Genomic DNA, 8261 nt, shown 5'->3' with positions numbered 1-8261 from the left:
GAGTCATGTTTGAGTTTTGAACCTATCACTTTTGGTTTATATACCTTTGTTTTTATACTTATGCCACAAAGGCATGGAAGATGCCTCTGATAACCATACACTTAACCTTTCCCCCAATTACCCAGGTGTAAGTAGTCACTGATTAGCCCCTCCCCTATAAAGCCTACTGGCCATGCTAGCTTTCCTGTTTGGTCTTTCTTTGTTTGCACTGACTGAGCAAAGTAGGAAACTGCTTGTAATTGCTTTAGCACTTTTTGAGTTTAGGCCATTGATTCTTTTTTAACTTGGTGGTCCTAATGTATGTTTCGCAGGCCTCCCTTCTCTACACATCAGTGTTGATGACCAAATGTGCAGAAATGTTGCCTTTGTGATCTGTACCTTCATATTGTGGTTCTAACAGAGTTCTACTTATAGACTTGTCTACTCTCGCCATTGTGGTTCTAACAGAGTTCTACTTATAGGCTTGTCTACTCTTGCCATTGTGGAACACATCAACAGTGTGGTCACCTTAGCACTTTTAATGGATTCCCAAGATGGAATACCATCAAGTTGAATTTACTGAGCTGTTCTTACTCTGCCATGGTCACATGTATACAATTTCCATAGTCCTGTTCTTACCCCAAATTGTTGTTTGTTTTTGTATTTAATTGTTTGGTGTTTGTTGCAATAAATACATGAAATGGAATTTGTTGGATTCAATTTAAAAAAGGTATCCTTGAGTCACTAGCTCAAAACAGAATGCAGTTCACAAGTATGGAGCTCAGCCTATAATTGATTTGATTGACATGCTGCATGCCATGAGTGTATAAAGTGGTATTTCTTTTTAAATTAAATAAGCTATTCTAAGATGAGCTGTGGTCATAACAGCACTGTTTGAGTTGAAAACTTTAAAGACGTTTAACAGTCTAAAGTGAGAACAGCAAATGTTCTTTAACAAAAATGTGTAAGTGTAAAAAAAATATATACTAATCACAAACACTTTAGGTTTTGATAAACAGGCTATAGTGCATTTGTTCTCACTTTAAAGTAGTTTATTTTTTATTTTTTATTCAGCTTATCAAAGAAGTGCTGTGGTCACAGCACTGTTTGAGAAACTAGTTGAAAACTTTATATCCAACTTAATTGTTTAAATAAAGTCTGGAGTGAGAACAGCAAATGTAATGTATTAAACAAAACAATTATATTTCTGGTTGATTAAAAGTGCAAAAGTTTTGGTCATCTAAAACTAAGACTAAGAGTAAGAGATGACAATAACTGGTATGCAATGTAATTACATTATGGCAAACTAAACATCTTGTTTGCTCAATGAAAGAGTAAATGTGGGAAACAGAGTAAAAATGTTCCCACAGATGGTTTTAAACAATAACCTAAATCTCAGTTGAGTCGTCATGAACCCTGATCATCACCTTTAGATTAAATCATTCTGGCAAGGGGTAGAGGTGTCTGAAAAGGATTTTCATCCCTTGACCTGTCACCTCTGCCTTCAACCTTAAATACAACCTCCAAATTCTTATTAGTGTGAAATGCCTAGTGGCGCAAGAGGAAAGCATAGGTCTCCCAAGCTGAAGGTGGTGGGTTTGAATCTTGCTCAGAGCAAACCTTCATTTTCTGGCTTTTTAAGGCCAAAGTGCCGAGGCAGGCCGCCTCCCTCCTCACGCCCTCTTTTGGCTCCGGTGGGAGGGGGAGGATCTTTTTTGGGAACCCGCCTCTGGGGCGGGATTTTCTTTATGAGCCTGCCTCCTGGGGGCGGAGCTTAAGAAATGTACATATTAAGCAAAGTGATTTTTGTACTTTTCACATTAATTTGATTGAACCAGTTTATATTTAGTTTTTATTGAGATATTTGAGTTTTTTTATGACACTTTATTTCAGCTGTTTTGTTCCAGTTGATTTTTTCTTTTTTTTTTGGTTTTTGTTTTTGTTTGACCTTTTGTTTGAGTATTGGTTTTCTTTGAGGTTTGAACCTATGACGTTTGGTTTATGAAGCCTAGTTTTTATCTATTGAGCCACACTGGCATGTAAGGTATAATCGGGAACTTATATTTAACCAGCCTTTTAGAATTTAGATGGACAGTGAAAATGTTCTTCAGGGGACTTGAACCCAGAATGTTCTGTTTATAAACCCCAGGCTTATCACCTGCGCCACACAGGCATGTAAGGTACAATCGGGAACTTATATTTAACCAGCCTGTCAGAATAAAGAATGGACAGTGAAAATGTTCTTCAGGGGAATTGAACCCAGAATGTTCTGTTTATAAACCCCAGGCTTATCACCTGCGCCACACAGGCATGTAAGGTACAATCGGGAACTTATATTTAACCAGCCTGTCAGAATAAAGAATGGACTGAAAATGTACTGTGGCAGGTTTGAACTTGCAACATTTGGTGTACAAACACTGGATTTTACTCATGAGCCACACAGGCATAAGTGATGCAGTTGAGAATGTCTGACTTAACCCACCTTTCAGAATATAGAGGTTCTTTAGCAGTTCCATTAGGAGGTTAAAAAACAATGCACACTTTAGGAGGTTCAAACACTGCACCTTTCAGAAGGACAGTGAAAATTTTATTCAAGAGGCTTGAACCTCTAATTGTTTGATTTGTTGTTTCAGTTTTTATATTGAATATTTTTTGAGTTTTTTGTTGATTGTTAGTTTTGTTTGAGTTTCTTTTAGTTTTGTTTGAGTATTAGTTTTGATTGAGTTTCTTTTAGTTTTGTTTGAGTTTTTTGTTGATTATTAGTTTTGTTTGAGTTTCTTTTTGTTTTGTTTGAGTTTTTTGTTGATTATTAGTTTTGTTTGAGTTTCTTTTTGTTTAGTTTGAGTTTTTTGTTGATTATTAGTTTTGTTTGAGTATTGAACCAGTCACCTTTGGGTTGTAAACCTCAGATTTATCTTTTGAGCCACTCTGGGCTGTAAGGTACAATCTGGGACTTATATTTAACCCACCTTTTAGAATTTAGATGGACAGTGAAAATGTTCTGTCGCAGAAATGAACTCTGGATTTTACTCTTCAGCCACATATGCATGAGAAATGCAGTTGAGAACATTACATACATTTTGAGTCAGTACATTTTTGTTGAAAATTATTTTACTCATAAATTGGAGTTGTTTGACATCTTCAATGGTATTGTTTCTTTTAGTTTTAATATTGAGTCATGTTTGAGTTTTGAACCTATCACTTTTGGTTTATATACCTTTGTTTTTATACTTATGCCACAAAGGCATGGAAGATGCCTCTGATAACCATACACTTAACCTTTCCCCCAATTACCCAGGTGTAAGTAGTCACTGATTAGCCCCTCCCCTATAAAGCCTACTGGCCATGCTAGCTTTCCTGTTTGGTCTTTCTTTGTTTGCACTGACTGAGCAAAGTAGGAAACTGCTTGTAATTGCTTTAGCACTTTTTGAGTTTAGGCCATTGATTCTTTTTTAACTTGGTGGTCCTAATGTATGTTTCGCAGGCCTCCCTTCTCTACACATCAGTGTTGATGACCAAATGTGCAGAAATGTTGCCTTTGTGATCTGTACCTTCATATTGTGGTTCTAACAGAGTTCTACTTATAGACTTGTCTACTCTCGCCATTGTGGTTCTAACAGAGTTCTACTTATAGGCTTGTCTACTCTTGCCATTGTGGAACACATCAACAGTGTGGTCACCTTAGCACTTTTAATGGATTCCCAAGATGGAATACCATCAAGTTGAATTTACTGAGCTGTTCTTACTCTGCCATGGTCACATGTATACAATTTCCATAGTCCTGTTCTTACCCCAAATTGTTGTTTGTTTTTGTATTTAATTGTTTGGTGTTTGTTGCAATAAATACATGAAATGGAATTTGTTGGATTCAATTTAAAAAAGGTATCCTTGAGTCACTAGCTCAAAACAGAATGCAGTTCACAAGTATGGAGCTCAGCCTATAATTGATTTGATTGACATGCTGCATGCCATGAGTGTATAAAGTGGTATTTCTTTTTAAATTAAATAAGCTATTCTAAGATGAGCTGTGGTCATAACAGCACTGTTTGAGTTGAAAACTTTAAAGACGTTTAACAGTCTAAAGTGAGAACAGCAAATGTTCTTTAACAAAAATGTGTAAGTGTAAAAAAAATATATACTAATCACAAACACTTTAGGTTTTGATAAACAGGCTATAGTGCATTTGTTCTCACTTTAAAGTAGTTTATTTTTTATTTTTTATTCAGCTTATCAAAGAAGTGCTGTGGTCACAGCACTGTTTGAGAAACTAGTTGAAAACTTTATATCCAACTTAATTGTTTAAATAAAGTCTGGAGTGAGAACAGCAAATGTAATGTATTAAACAAAACAATTATATTTCTGGTTGATTAAAAGTGCAAAAGTTTTGGTCATCTAAAACTAAGACTAAGAGTAAGAGATGACAATAACTGGTATGCAATGTAATTACATTATGGCAAACTAAACATCTTGTTTGCTCAATGAAAGAGTAAATGTGGGAAACAGAGTAAAAATGTTCCCACAGATGGTTTTAAACAATAACCTAAATCTCAGTTGAGTCGTCATGAACCCTGATCATCACCTTTAGATTAAATCATTCTGGCAAGGGGTAGAGGTGTCTGAAAAGGATTTTCATCCCTTGACCTGTCACCTCTGCCTTCAACCTTAAATACAACCTCCAAATTCTTATTAGTGTGAAATGCCTAGTGGCGCAAGAGGAAAGCATAGGTCTCCCAAGCTGAAGGTGGTGGGTTTGAATCTTGCTCAGAGCAAACCTTCATTTTCTGGCTTTTTAAGGCCAAAGTGCCGAGGCAGGCCGCCTCCCTCCTCACGCCCTCTTTTGGCTCCGGTGGGAGGGGGAGGATCTTTTTTGGGAACCCGCCTCTGGGGCGGGATTTTCTTTATGAGCCTGCCTCCTGGGGGCGGAGCTTAAGAAATGTACATATTAAGCAAAGTGATTTTTGTACTTTTCACATTAATTTGATTGAACCAGTTTATTTTTAGTTTTTATTGAGATATTTGAGTTTTTTTATGACACTTTATTTCAGCTGTTTTGTTCCAGTTGATTTTTTCTTTTTTTTTTGGTTTTTGTTTTTGTTTGACCTTTTGTTTGAGTATTGGTTTTCTTTGAGGTTTGAACCTATGACGTTTGGTTTATGAAGCCTAGTTTTTATCTATTGAGCCACACTGGCATGTAAGGTATAATCGGGAACTTATATTTAACCAGCCTTTTAGAATTTAGATGGACAGTGAAAATGTTCTTCAGGGGACTTGAACCCAGAATGTTCTGTTTATAAACCCCAGGCTTATCACCTGCGCCACACAGGCATGTAAGGTACAATCGGGAACTTATATTTAACCAGCCTGTCAGAATAAAGAATGGACAGTGAAAATGTTCTTCAGGGGAATTGAACCCAGAATGTTCTGTTTATAAACCCCAGGCTTATCACCTGCGCCACACAGGCATGTAAGGTACAATCGGGAACTTATATTTAACCATCCTGTCAGAATAAAGAATGGACAGTGAAAATGTTCTTCAGGGGAATTGAACCCAGAATGTTCTGTTTATAAACCCCAGGCTTATCACCTGCGCCACACAGGCATGTAAGGTACAATCGGGAACTTATATTTAACCAGCCTGTCAGAATAAAGAATGGACAGTGAAAATGTACTGTGGCAGGTTTGAACTTGCAACATTTGGTGTACAAACACTGGATTTTACTCATGAGCCACACAGGCATAAGTGATGCAGTTGAGAATGTCTGACTTAACCCACCTTTCAGAATATAGAGGTTCTTTAGGAGTTCCATTAGGAGGTTAAAAAACAATGCACACTTTAGGAGGTTCAAACACTGCACCTTTCAGAAGGACAGTGAAATTTTTATTCAAGAGGCTTGAACCTCTAATTGTTTGATTTGTTGTTTCAGTTTTTATATTGAATATCTTTTGAGTTTTTTGTTGATTGTTAGTTTTGTTTGAGTTTCTTTTAGTTTTGTTTGAGTATTAGTTTTGATTGAGTTTCTTTTAGTTTTGTTTGAGTTTTTTGTTGATTATTAGTTTTGTTTGAGTTTCTTTTTGTTTTGTTTGAGTTTTTTGTTGATTATTAGTTTTGTTTGAGTTTCTTTTTGTTTTGTTTGAGTTTTTTGTTGATTATTAGTTTTGTTTGAGTATTGAACCAGTCACCTTTGGGTTGTAAACCTCAGATTTATCTTTTGAGCCACTCTGGGCTGTAAGGTACAATCTGGGACTTATATTTAACCCACCTTTTAGAATTTAGATGGACAGTGAAAATGTTCTGTCGCAGAAATGAACTCTGGATTTTACTCTTCAGCCACATATGCATGAGAAATGCAGTTGAGAACATTACATACATTTTGAGTCAGTACATTTTTGTTGAAAATTATTTTACTCATAAATTGGAGTTGTTTGACATCTTCAATGGTATTGTTTCTTTTAGTTTTAATATTGAGTCATGTTTGAGTTTTGAACCTATCACTTTTGGTTTATATACCTTTGTTTTTATACTTATGCCACAAAGGCATGGAAGATGCCTCTGATAACCATACACTTAACCTTTCCCCCAATTACCCAGGTGTAAGTAGTCACTGATTAGCCCCTCCCCTATAAAGCCTACTGGCCATGCTAGCTTTCCTGTTTGGTCTTTCTTTGTTTGCACTGACTGAGCAAAGTAGGAAACTGCTTGTAATTGCTTTAGCACTTTTTGAGTTTAGGCCATTGATTCTTTTTGAACTTGGTGGTCCTAATGTATGTTTCGCAGGCCTCCCTTCTCTACACATCAGTGTTGATGACCAAATGTGCAGAAATGTTGCCTTTGTGATCTGTACCTTCATATTGTGGTTCTAACAGAGTTCTACTTATAGACTTGTCTACTCTCGCCATTGTGGTTCTAACAGAGTTCTACTTATAGGCTTGTCTACTCTTGCCATTGTGGAACACATCAACAGTGTGGTCACCTTAGCACTTTTAATGGATTCCCAAGATGGAATACCATCAAGTTGAATTTACTGAGCTGTTCTTACTCTGCCATGGTCACATGTATACAATTTCCATAGTCCTGTTCTTACCCCAAATTGTTGTTTGTTTTTGTATTTAATTGTTTGGTGTTTGTTGCAATAAATACATGAAATGGAATTTGTTGGATTCAATTTAAAAAAGGTATCCTTGAGTCACTAGCTCAAAACAGAATGCAGTTCACAAGTATGGAGCTCAGCCTATAATTGATTTGATTGACATGCTGCATGCCATGAGTGTATAAAGTGGTATTTCTTTTTAAATTAAATAAGCTATTCTAAGATGAGCTGTGGTCATAACAGCACTGTTTGAGTTGAAAACTTTAAAGACGTTTAACAGTCTAAAGTGAGAACAGCAAATGTTCTTTAACAAAAATGTGTAAGTGTAAAAAAAATATATACTAATCACAAACACTTTAGGTTTTGATAAACAGGCTATAGTGCATTTGTTCTCACTTTAAAGTAGTTTATTTTTTATTTTTTATTCAGCTTATCAAAGAAGTGCTGTGGTCACAGCACTGTTTGAGAAACTAGTTGAAAACTTTATATCCAACTTAATTGTTTAAATAAAGTCTGGAGTGAGAACAGCAAATGTAATGTATTAAACAAAACAATTATATTTCTGGTTGATTAAAAGTGCAAAAGTTTTGGTCATCTAAAACTAAGACTAAGAGTAAGAGATGACAATAACTGGTATGCAATGTAATTACATTATGGCAAACTAAACATCTTGTTTGCTCAATGAAAGAGTAAATGTGGGAAACAGAGTAAAAATGTTCCCACAGATGGTTTTAAACAATAACCTAAATCTCAGTTGAGTCGTCATGAACCCTGATCATCACCTTTAGATTAAATCATTCTGGCAAGGGGTAGAGGTGTCTGAAAAGGATTTTCATCCCTTGACCTGTCACCTCTGCCTTCAACCTTAAATACAACCTCCAAATTCTTATTAGTGTGAAATGCCTAGTGGCGCAAGAGGAAAGCATAGGTCTCCCAAGCTGAAGGTGGTGGGTTTGAATCTTGCTCAGAGCAAACCTTCATTTTCTGGCTTTTTAAGGCCAAAGTGCCGAGGCAGGCCGCCTCCCTCCTCACGCCCTCTTTTGGCTCCGGTGGGAGGGGGAGGATCTTTTTTGGGAACCCGCCTCTGGGGCGGGATTTTCTTTATGAGCCTGCCTCCTGGGGGCGGAGCTTAAGAAATGTACATATTAAGCAAAGTGATTTTTGTACTTTTCACATTAATTTGATTGAACCAGT

The sequence above is a fragment of the Protomyctophum parallelum genome, assembly GCF_964188405.1.
Source record: "Protomyctophum parallelum genome assembly, chromosome: 23".
Taxonomy (NCBI): Eukaryota; Metazoa; Chordata; class Actinopteri; order Myctophiformes; family Myctophidae; genus Protomyctophum; species Protomyctophum parallelum.
The sequence above is the reverse complement of the archived record's forward strand: the minus strand, read 5'-3'. Positions refer to the sequence as shown.